This window comes from Bactrocera oleae, chromosome 2 (assembly GCF_042242935.1).
Source record: "Bactrocera oleae isolate idBacOlea1 chromosome 2, idBacOlea1, whole genome shotgun sequence".
In the NCBI taxonomy this organism is placed as follows: domain Eukaryota; kingdom Metazoa; phylum Arthropoda; class Insecta; order Diptera; family Tephritidae; genus Bactrocera; species Bactrocera oleae.
In genome coordinates, this window is record NC_091536.1 from 79496949 (window position 1) to 79509263 (window position 12315).

At 32.5% G+C, this 12315-nt stretch overlaps 1 protein-coding gene across 1 annotated transcript in view; it reads left to right on the forward strand.

The window, feature by feature from the left end:
• The window catches only part of LOC106615214 (uncharacterized), an 80755-nt gene that overhangs the window by 13249 nt on the left and 55191 nt on the right, over positions 1-12315 (forward strand). The gene's annotated exons all lie outside the window — the stretch shown is intronic.

A 12315-nucleotide genomic window follows, 5' to 3' on the forward strand; every position in this document is an offset into this window, starting at 1 on the left:
CTGAGTGACTGTCTGTCTGTCCGTCCGTCCGCCTATTCACCTGTGCAAGCGATAGTTTGAGTAAAAATTAATACATCTTAATGAAACTTGGTATATGTGTTCCTTGACAAAAAAGTGAGGATGAGTTCGTAGATGGGCGTAATGGAACCACTGCCACGCTACTTCCCATATACATAGCACAATTTTAAATCTATGTGATTATTTTCCTTTCCAGTACACAAATCAAGCATCAATGAAAATATTCGGATAAACCTTTGAGGTATGCCATCTCAGGCCTAAAAATTATCAAAATCGGACCATAACTGTTCAAGCCTCAACATACCGAAAATGTGGTCCCCAGTGTGTGATTTATTGCCGAAAATATCGGTCAATCTGTGAGATATATAATTGAAATTCAGTAAAAATGTTTCTTTGATAACAATATACATACCATTATGTCAAAAATGACTTGAATTGGATTAATACTTCCCTTAGCCCCCATATACCTAATATAAAGATATTATACCACATGTATCGGCCAATGTGAAAGGTATTTTAAAGAAATTGAAAGAACGTATTTTGCTAATAACAGTGTATCTTTGTGCCTAAAACGGATAAAATCGGGCGAAAACTTGCCTTAGCCCCCATACAACTGATACTCATATATATGTTTATCATCTGGCTGATTTTACTTCATATAGATATTTATATAATAAATTAAAATAAGTTCTCAGTATACCAGAACAATGTCAAGAATTAATGCAACCAGCCCTTCCATTTCTCTGCCTCCCAATATACTCTATAAAATGATTACCGACTTTCCACCTGCCTTTAAACCGTTCTGGTTGACGTTTTTCACATCGACTCAGTTATTAAATTTAGCCTCTTTGGTTGTGTTTGTATCACATATGTATATCTCATTTGAGGATGCTTTAAATATAATTTTCGCTGACGTTAAGTAAAATATAGTAATAAAACTAAGTGTGTCTATGATCTTTAAAATAAGTTAATACGATACGAAATTTGATTGTAATTCATTCCCGATTTCGTCGAACAATGAAGTTGAACCCATTGGCTATATTTTGTAATATCAAGATTTGGCAACACCGGAAGGTGCAAGAGTATAAAATGTTCGGTTACACCCTTCCTTACTTGTTTCTACTGTGATTTTCTGCTACTAGTTATTTCCTACCAAAAATATTTAAGTTGAGACTTAAGGAGTTTTATCCACATGCGAATTAGAAAAAAATGTTCGAAGTACTGTTAACATTTTTTTTTTAACCAAATGGCGATTTTCAATAAAAATTCGAATTTTGTGACAAAATTTACACTTCAAAGTGGTTTATTAAGTTGAAATTAATATCAAAATCTTGGTCTTGTGAAAGTTTCAAATCTACCGGTCCAGCTGTTTCGGTAAAATTTTCCTCACCGAATCTGTAAGAATTTGAAAACAGCGTTCGAGAAAACGCGTTTAAATTTTGGGAGCCGATTGATTACACAATTAAAAAATGTCTACAACTACGCTCACATCACTGAAACCATATGTCGGACCAACTTTGAATTTTCGTAGAATATTTTCAAATAAATCTACATTCGTTATATATGCAAAAGTATGTGGATTTTTGCAACTTTGGCCATTTTTTGGAGATTATGTGATTTTCTTACTATGTTTTTAATTTATTGAGTATGTTTTATGAATTTTCATTGCTCTAGTAATCACTTGGTTACACTGAAAGTAACCGCATTGCGCTGACTTACACACTTTTTTATTAAAACTCGTGTTTGGCTATACAATTTTGATATAAAATTCCTTGCAGAACATTAAGGTTTTTCTAAATATTTTTGATATTGTTTTTTAAAAAGTCTTTTTTTAGTCTATATCTTGATGTTATCTGAAAAAATTACATATTCCCTGAGGCTTAGGTCACCTATTAATAGTTCATAAATTTTCACAAGAACCTTTCTTATGTCATGAATATTTTTTCGTTAATCTGTTTAAAATCACAACCATTTATTAAAAACGCCTATTGTAACGGCTGTAATTTCGCCTCTTTAATTTTTAAAATGTTCGACAGCAAAGGATAGACATATCTGAATGCCGTGACATAGGATTTAATACGAATGCTACCTATACAACAAATATTTAGACACGAATTCGATCACTAAAGAATATGGTACACTATTACTCGGTGAAAAGTTGTTATAAATATAGATATTAAGATTTAGTTAGGTTAGGTTAGGTTAATCTTTAGTGACAGGTCGATAAGATTCTAGAATTACACTCCTCTAATGAAACAACAAGAGAAGGAGGATACCCAATCGGTATCTTCTTAGTCTATCATATTGACATTGATATTTTTTACTTTTAAGAAAGTTGATGTTAAGTGAAAGCATTAGTAAATCAAATAATTAACAGTTCCTTACTTTAATTACGACTTTACAAAATATGTAATGTAATCTACAAACCATTTTCAATTTAAAAAAAAAAAAAAAATAAAAAAAAAATAAAGCTTCTGTTGTCATATAAAAGCAAAGTGCAGAAACAACAAATTTGTGCAGTGAGGGCATATATGAGTAAGTGTAAATACGTGACTTAGGCTGTGTGTGTGTATGCATTTGTGCGTGTGTGTGTAAAATTAAAAACTATTTCCGAACTCTGTCGTCAATTGGGGGGAAATGGCGTCGACGTCGTTGGTAAATTTTGCGAAAAATGTTTCAAATTTTGCAAAAGCGACATATGTTCATGATGACAAAAACAGCAACAATAAACTAGCATGGAGCAAAAGCAATGAATGAAATAGCTGGCTTGGTGAAATTCGTGATGTTTATCAGCTACTATTCAATTAAAAGCTGTTGTTGTATTGTTGCTGTTGTTGGTTGCACTCAACGCAATTTGCATGAATATTTTAGCGGAAATTGGGTCACTTAGCGCAGCTTTCAGCCTCGTTGCGATTATTTATAGTCAAATGACGTTTAAATCCTTCGCGCAAGTACATACATTGCTCAAGCTGCTGGGCGGGGAGGGGGAAGCCCATTAGCTGATATACGTTGTTCTTCCAACCATTTTATTGCCTGCCTTGCACAGATTGCTCGCGCACAAAACCATTGATAACGAAAAATCCGACAAGAGTAACTACAACTATTCAGCTGCATTTTGTTTCGGGGCTAAATGGCGGTTCGCCCTTCACAAGGGAACTTGCTCCATCACCCACTTTTCGGTAACGATATTGCATGAGTGCATTACATTGTCTAGCTATTTTAGAATTGCTTCCATTTATGCTGTGTAGGTAGCAAAATGAGCTGGTACACAGCCTGCAGGAAATCTGAATCATTGAAATCAGAGCGAACACTCGAACGGGATGGATGTGGCACTCAAGATATTTTTCTAATCATTCCTGATTTTTGGTTATTTTATTTAATTTTGTTAAATATTTCAAACTGTAAACGATTCAATTTTTTTAAGATATTGGTCTGAAATTTTGCACATGTTCTTTTCTCTCCAAGAAGCTGCTTTGCCTATACCGGATCACTATAGCATGTAGCTGCTATACAACTGACCGATCAAAAAAGTTCTTATGTGGAAAACTTTTTTACTATAGCATAGTTTGTTGTCCAAGGCAAGCATATAGCCGCCATATAAACTGGCCAATCAAAATCAAGAAAATCCATCTTTTTATACCCTTTTATGCAAATATTAAAGCTTGGGTGCAACCGAATTTAACGTTTTTTTATGTTTCTTCGTTAATGGTCAAAGGCCTATTTATCTATACCAGCTACATTAGCGCCATCGTAATAAGTTAACAAAGAATGTATTGTTGTGCGTTAATTTCCTGTTCCTACCTGTTGAGTATCATATTTCGCCGATGGAAGTTTTATGGATTCGCAAATGTAACTACATACATAATTATATGCATGTTTATGTTCTTGGAAATTTGTTTTAGCATGAAATTTCTATAATCCCAGTTAAAGGCAATTAGTAAAAGGTTGAAAAGTTTTACGAAATCTTTCTTTGTTGGAAATCAATTTCGTGGAATTGCTGATGAAATAAAAAAAATTTTATTTATAGACGAAATAGTTTACTGCAGCATTTTTTATCTATCAATGCTTCCCTGTATAATTTTTAAATTATTTAGGTTAAATTTAGCTGTGTTTGCATAAACTTAAAACACGATTATGAAGTTTTTTAGGCTTGATGGTAGTGTTCAGTATCTCCAAATAAAATACAAAAGAGATAATTTTTTTCCTTGCTGTTCCGCTCTGGAGCATAGGGCTTCACATAGTTACGCCATCACACAAAATTGAGATGCGCTGCGAAGTTTTTCTTTATTTGGGTTGCGTTAGTCTATTGCTTTTAGCCAGGGTGGGTGATTGGTGTATCGATTGCGAAAATAAAGAAGTTGCTCCTAACGTGCATCATTGTAGTGAAGAAAAACATACACATATTTCATAAACAAAAACTGTCTCAGATTGGTTATGGTCGACCAGTTTGTTTGTTTTTTCTATGGCTAATACGAGATTTTTATGTTCAAACATTTTGGATAGTACAATACAAAAACATTTCTCGAGACATGCGTCACTTTAGAGGCATTATAAAGTGATGCAAAATTGTTTTCTATTCGCTTAATATTTATTGGAACACCAATATATTTTCAAAATTAGGTTTTCATCAAAATCCAAACTCATTATTTTCGGCCTACACATCTCCTGTAGATATTTCACGTAGCACTAAAATTTACTAAAAGTGCTCAATTTGTATACTTATAATAATATCGCACAATGTATTACGACCTGGTGCAATATAAATTTGTCTGTACCAAATGCTCAGGAAGCCGCACAATTTTATTAATGATCGAATAAATTCCAAGTTAATAGTTTACAAATTCTTCATTTATTGTGATCACAAGCTGATACTGGTACAATAAATATGGTTAAAAATAAGTTTGGGCGCATGCGATATGTAAGTACGAAAGCACTTATACGCACTGGTGCACCCGCTGTTCATTGCCAAGCGATATGCGTGATATTCGGCAATGTTGTTGACCTTAAAATATAAAATACTATACTTTATACGTCTATTGATATGCGGAAAAAAATGTTTAATATTAATATAATATGTACATGCAAATATTTATGTTTGAGCATTTCACGCTTTTCGTCGTATTCATATGAAAGGTTATCAAAAAAATTTTAAAGTCAAGCCTTTTATATTATAAAACAAGAAAACATTTTTACTGTGACAGCATTGAAGCTGTAATACTTTGAAAAATTTTGAAAACTTCTCAACCTTTCACTAATTTCCTTCAACTGGGATTATAGAAATTTCTTGCTAAAACCAATTTCCAAGAACATAAACATGCATATAATTATGTATGTAGTTACATTCAAACTTCCATCTGCGAAATATGATACTCAACAGGTAGAAACAGGAAATTAACGCACATACAATACATTCTTTGTTAACTTATTACGATGGCGCTAATGTAGCTGGTATAGATAAATAGGCCTTTGACCATTAACAAAGAAACATGAAAAAACGTTAACTTCGGTTGCACCCAAGCTTTAATATTTGCATAAAATGGTATAAAAAGATCAATTTTCTTGATTTTGATTGGTTAGCTTATATGACAGCTATATGCTTGCCTTGGACAACAATCTATACCAAATTTTATGAGGACATCTTGTCAAATAAAAAAGTTTTCCATACAAGAACTTTTGTTGATCGGTCAGTTTGTGTGGCAGCTATGTATATCCTATAGTGGTCCAATATCGGCGGTTCCGACAATGAGCAGCTTCTTTGGGATAAAGGAACGTGTGCAAAATTTCAGGCTGATATCTCAAAAATTGCGGGATATATGATATCAGATAAGCATATTGACTTTCTTTCTCAATTTTTTTTTGTAATAAGTGCCAATTATTTAAAAATACTCTTATAGTCGTTACGTGGTCAAACTTTTAGAATATTAAATAAAATTTTGAAATTCAAAATAAGAAAATCGTCAGCTCATGAGTTTTTAATCTGTTCCCATTTTTATTACTGTATATGGTAAAAACAATGAATATACTTTTTCATTCACAACTCCGCTTTTCGGAGCTCGATCTCCTTAAAAGATATAATCTTGATACAAAATATCTTAACTCGGTTTTGAAAAATTTTGAAGAGAACAATTTAAAAGCTGTCTTTAATGTCGAACTTAAAATTTTCATCTTCCCGATAGCCATTGGTAATGTGAAAGCAGAAATACTCAGAAAATCTTAACTTAATGCATCTCAACTCGAGATTATTTTGTCTAAAAGCAGATCTATGAAAATTTTATGAATATTCATTTTCAAATTTCATAAACATAAGTACATACAGTGTATCTGTACATACATTAATGTATATATAGCGGCATAATTTTCGAAAATACGCTGTGAACTTTGTTGGAATACTAAATTATTTCGAAATTTGTGCAAATTAGCTTACGACATTAAATTGTGCTGTGCGTGAAGAAATGCCGTTGTGCCTTGCTTTGCTTACAATAAATACCGTTAGATATGCTGCTATCATTGCTACAGCTCGAGGGAACAGCGCAGGAGGGGAGAGCGTTCATCGCTGCTTTGGTGGAAGCAAACTTTTTAATTGCTTTTCCCGAAAACCCACAAACGCGTGAGATTGTCGGTAAGGGTGCAATGTTTAGAGGAAAAATTAAATTTACTCAAACGATTTAATGAACGAAAAAAGTAGCAAGAAAGCAAGAAAGAGCAGAAAAACCAAATATTCGGTCCGTATACGTAGCAGGCGCAATCAAACATATATTTTCACAAAAAACTGCTGAGCAATAGTAAATATAATACGAAGTATAAGCAAACTCAACTTGCAAATAATTTTATACATACACACACACACTCGCGCCCAAAAGATAAGCATGTGGAGCATTGTAGTTTTGTGCCTTTACATACACACATACATACATACATATAGACTCTCATAAGCGAGAAAGTTGCGCGCTGCTTGCGCCACACCGCGCGCTCGAGTGCCTATCGGCGACCAGTTTCAACGGCAATACGAGGCGCCTGGGCCTGCGATATTGGAGTTTCACGCACGGCTGGGGCAGCGCCCTCGGTGTTGGAGGCAGAAGAGGGGAAGGAGGCTCTTAAGTACATGATTGTGTGTTGAGTGCTCAGCGCGTGCGTGGGTGCGTACGTGTGCGATATAATAGCTGTGTTCTTGTTGTTTTCGTTTGTTAAGCTGTGCTTTGGGAGTAATTTGAGAAGAGGCGGGCGCTGTTGTGTCTAGGCCGTTTGGGTTGGGGCAGCTGCTACAAATGCACGCACACTCGCACACGTGCAAGGACTTGCGCATATAAATAATATAAGCAAAATGTTAACACATTTGTATGTGTCGGTATGTGTGTGTAATATAGTATATTTTATCGATTGCTTTGCTAGCCTTCGGCTTTTAGCGCAATTTGATGTGTACTCTGCAAACGCGCTGAAGTACAGTTTTTTGCGCTGAGCTAGGGATGCTGTGAACATTCACACACATATATATTTATATATGCACATTCACATTAATATGCATATATGTATGTGTAGCTGAAACAGCTGCCACAGTTAGAAATTCTTTGGCAACAATGAAACTTCAAGTACGAACAACTGGCAAAAAACGGTAGTTAGCAGCAACGAAAACGATAAACAAATGTGAGTTGCTGAAACGGGGAATCTGGTGGAAATCAAATGTTAACATATATGGTACACTCTACCGAAACTTTTTCGCTTTTTTTCAAGCCAGGCAGCTGCTAAAACAGCCGAAGCTTCTGTTGTGTGTGTGTTTTTGTTTTTTTTTTGCTGTTAAACGTATGCGTAAAATTGCTATTAATTGAAGAGATGTTGAAGAGGAGTTGAAGAGAAACCATAAATAGTTGATTGCACTAAAAACGCTTCCACAAACGAAGAAAATGTTGAAAGCTGTAAATTTTAATAAAAACAATATTTGTTTAAAAATAATATATTCGCATTTTTCAAAAGCACACAGAATTTTGCGTAAAAAACTAATTCAATCTTCTCATTTCTCCACTTAAATAACTCGTTTGAAACACAAGCACGGCTTTAAAAAACGAGCTGTGCGCAAAAAATATTGCATACCTTAAGGCACCAGGCAGTCTTGTTGCTGTCTGTTAAGAGTTTGGTTAGTAAAATAATAATAATACAAAATTAGCAAAGCATAGCAATAAATTTTCCATATTTTGTTTTTTCCTTTATGCTTCGCCTTATTTATTGTGCTATAACTGCATCAATATCACAGAAATCTTAACTTATGACTTCCTTCATATGTACTATGGGAAAGTGGCTGAGTTAATAGTATTTGGCTGGGTTATTTCCGGTTATCTAAATATGAGTCTTGTGGTTCTTTGCTGCCGTTTTGTGTCCATCTCATCACCCCCCTACTATATTCTATTAAATATCTTTCTGCCTATCTAACTTGACTTGCTGTATTGAAGCAACCATTATCAGGAACTTTTTTTTTGTTGTTTTCAAAATTTTCTCCGAAGCAGCTAGACTTAGCTGACCAATCGTCATGGTTTGGCCGGGACAGTCCGGACTCCGAGTTAATCGTGCCGGGCTTATAAAAAAAAAATGAATGAATTGAATCAAATTGTGTTGCTTTCTCACCTATCATATTTTGCGATTTTCCAAGAATTATAATATGGAAAAAATCGATGACTAAATAAACCGTCTCGGAATAAGATTTTGATAATAATTTCGTTCTTTTAAACCACTCTAAAGTGTAAATTTTTTTTACATAAACCTACTTTTTTTGAGAAGTCACAATTTTGTGAAAAGTCAAAATTTTGACTAGTTCTTAGCTATACTCATCTATTATAATGCTAAATTTTTTTGGTTTTTTGATTTAAGATAGTTTTATGCAGAAAAATCTTCCTCACTGCTGGCAACCTTTTTGAGAAGGTGCTTCTAGAGATCGGCTACAGACAGTGATACTCTTCCTTTAGATTTGTGTGTAATTGGTGCTTGAGTTACAGTTTAAAATGTAATAGAACAATAAAATGAGTGATATTTAGTTATATACACAAATATCAGCGCGAAATATGAAACACGTTTCTTATAAACAAAATAGCGTTTTTGAAAAACAAGTAAATCCAGTTCTCGCTAGTACGGAAAATTAGGCTGAGCCGATAGCGTAACGAAGAATGAAATGAAAGAAAGTGATACAATGAGAGTGAAAGGAAAAATTGCATCATATTTTTTATTTTTTGATAAAAATTAAAAAAAATATAAGATATATTTCCGGTTTATGATTTTTTATTTGACGCTTTATATTTTTCAGTTTTGCATTTAGTTACCCTCTTAGTGTGAAATTTCGAAAAAATTGTATTTTTTTCGATAGTATACACTTTTAAAAATAACGTACTAAAATTTTAAATCGATATCTCAAATAGTAATTGAGTAACAGCCGCTCAGTTCAATTAACGCTATCAGTTTACATATCTTGAAGTGAGTTTTTCTCAAAACTATTTTTATTTTAATTGAGAACAGTTGTAACTCAAAGACAAGTCACACGATTAATTTTTTCTGTTTATTCTGTATATGTTTCTCTTTACAGTTTCTCGATTGTATGAAAATTGTAATTTTAGCGAGAATAAATCATCTATTTTCTGATCAAAGTTCTATATTTTCTTTTCAAAGTTTGCCATTTTGTTAAATTCAATTTTTTTTAACACTCGTACATCTCATTATTTAGGCAAAAACTTACAGAATCACGGTGAAGACCGCAATTACTGCATGAGTGAAACACTATTTTGGTAGTAATTATGTAATGGTGAATAACTCGCTTAAAAATAACTTTTATTTATTGAAAATGTTTGTGTATATTCAGCAATAATGTAGAAATATATCCTCAAAATTTTAAAACAGCAGTAGGTAATTCTTTTTAATTCCAAAAAATGCATCGTTTTTGTAGGCGGTCACACTAAGAGTGCTAACATATTAAGAGAAAGATTTAATAAGAAATTAATATTATAAAAATAAAATCAAATCATGGTTACATAGAGGGTTGAACATTTTTAAATAAAAATTAGGATTAAAAATTGAAATTTTATTTTTTTTCTCGATGTTGGGATTAAAAATTATATATTCATTTTTTAATTTAAAATGTTTAAGATTGAAAATATTACTTTTTGGTTTAAAATATTATATATATTCATTTTTTAATTCAAAATGTTTAATATTGAAAATTGAAAATATTACTTTTTGGTTTAAAAGAATTCGAAAAAATGTGAATTCTAAAGTAAATTCTGTTTTTAATTCTTAATTAACATATATGCTTCAGATTGAAAGTTTTATTTTTCAATCCGGTGGTTGGAATTAAAAACTAAACATAAATTTTTAATGCGGTAAGCGGTTCTATTATTTTTTTTGTGTTATATTTGCAACCCTGATTACTTAGAGGGTTGCAATCAGTTTTTTGCTGACTTTTATGATTTCAATTGTTTGGAGAATGAAAATGTTTGTGGTTATAAAAGAAAATAGCTTAACTGAAATTAAAGGAAATTATCCACTATAGAAGTTTTAGGTGGCCTAATTGATTTGACGTTTAATTTTCGTTTCGACAAAATTAAATTTTTGCAATAAAAAGTGCAGTCATATACGACATTCAAATCTAGAATCGATGGTATTTTTATTATAATTACTTTTAGAGTTTGCTTTGTAGCTTCTTATAGGAAATTACATTATTTAGCTTTTCGTTGTGGTCATACTTGACATAAGCAACTTTCATACGACCTCTGATAAATATATCATAGAGATTTTCTAATTATTTTAAGCGGCAGTTTTGATAAACAATGTAAAATTTAAATAGCTCATCATTAAGTGGTATGTTTTCTTTTGTTGCGTTACTCTTTGCTCTTCGCTGCGCTTTGCACTCAGCTTAAGCTCGTAATGACACAAGTGGCACAACGTACTTGAAATTGTGTGTTTTTGTTTTCTTAATATTAAATCGGAGCTTTTGTAAGAAATTTCATAACTAATTTGTTACTAAAATCTTCAACCTTCAGTAGGTGAAAACGGGCAATCAATAAAAAAGTGAACGCACTACTGTCAAACCCAAGAAAATCAATTTGTTGAAGACAATACAAAACTTGCATATTTAACTTGGTTGTAATATAAACTTAGCAATTTAACAAAAACACATATATAATGAAGCGCATATGTATGTATGTATGGTATGTACATATATTAATCTCGAATAGCAAAAGCAAACCAGTCCGCAACGCAGTGTAAACTAACAGAATAGTGGCGTAAATATAGAAAAATTACCAGAAATAAACGAGAGAATATGCATACAACAACAAAAACAAAAACGTTGAAGTTGAAGTTGAATAAGTAAACACAGCCGAGGGCAGCAGCCGAGGGCAGCAGCCGAGGCAGAGCTAGTGACAGCGGTGGAGAAACCACTATTCGTACTCCAAATCCTCCCCTTCCCGAGTACTCTCACGTTGTGTGGTTGTGAAATTTTAGGTGTGACTTAAAGTTTAAAATTTAAAACAAATAAACACTACATACATACAAATATAACCGTTATAAAGTATAATAAATTAAAATAAAATATTGTAGATTATTATGGAGAGCATTAATTGAAAATTTTAATTAATAAAATCATAATAAAAGCAAAACTAACATAATCACGCAGCAGTTGCACTAGCATGTGTACGTGTGTGTGTGCTTAATAAACACGCATGAAAGCATATTGTGCCGAGCGCATAATAAAACTCATTGTTGTCACAAAGAAGTATTGTAGCTGGTAAATGAAATTACGATAAAAAAGTAATTAATTAAAATATTAAACGCAGTTTTGTGTGTGTGTGCGATTTACAAGAAAATTATTACCCGAAATAACTAATAAATTATATAGTAATCTAACAGATGCTGAGGTAATACAAATACAACAACTAAACTCTTTAAACAACCGAATATTAAAGCATTACAATAAAATCTAACCGTATCTCCAAATCTCAACAGCTGTAAGCGTGTTTTGAGGTTAAATGTGAACGGAACTTAACGAACTTAACTTAATGACTGTGTTTGGTCTTAGAAAAGACTTTTAACCGTAAATTAAGCACATTAGGTGGAGGGGCGCAGTATCGCAGGGTACAGAGCAATGGCATGTGTCTAATTTTTAAACTTTTTATTGTACATTTTAAGCCTAGACTAACGTAATTTTACTCGAAATAAACGACCGTCCTCTTTACATTACAAAAAGTAAATAAAAAACAAAACCAAAAGCAAAAATTAAAACAAATAATTATAGTATATTATAAGCCAATTTGAAACTATCAAACG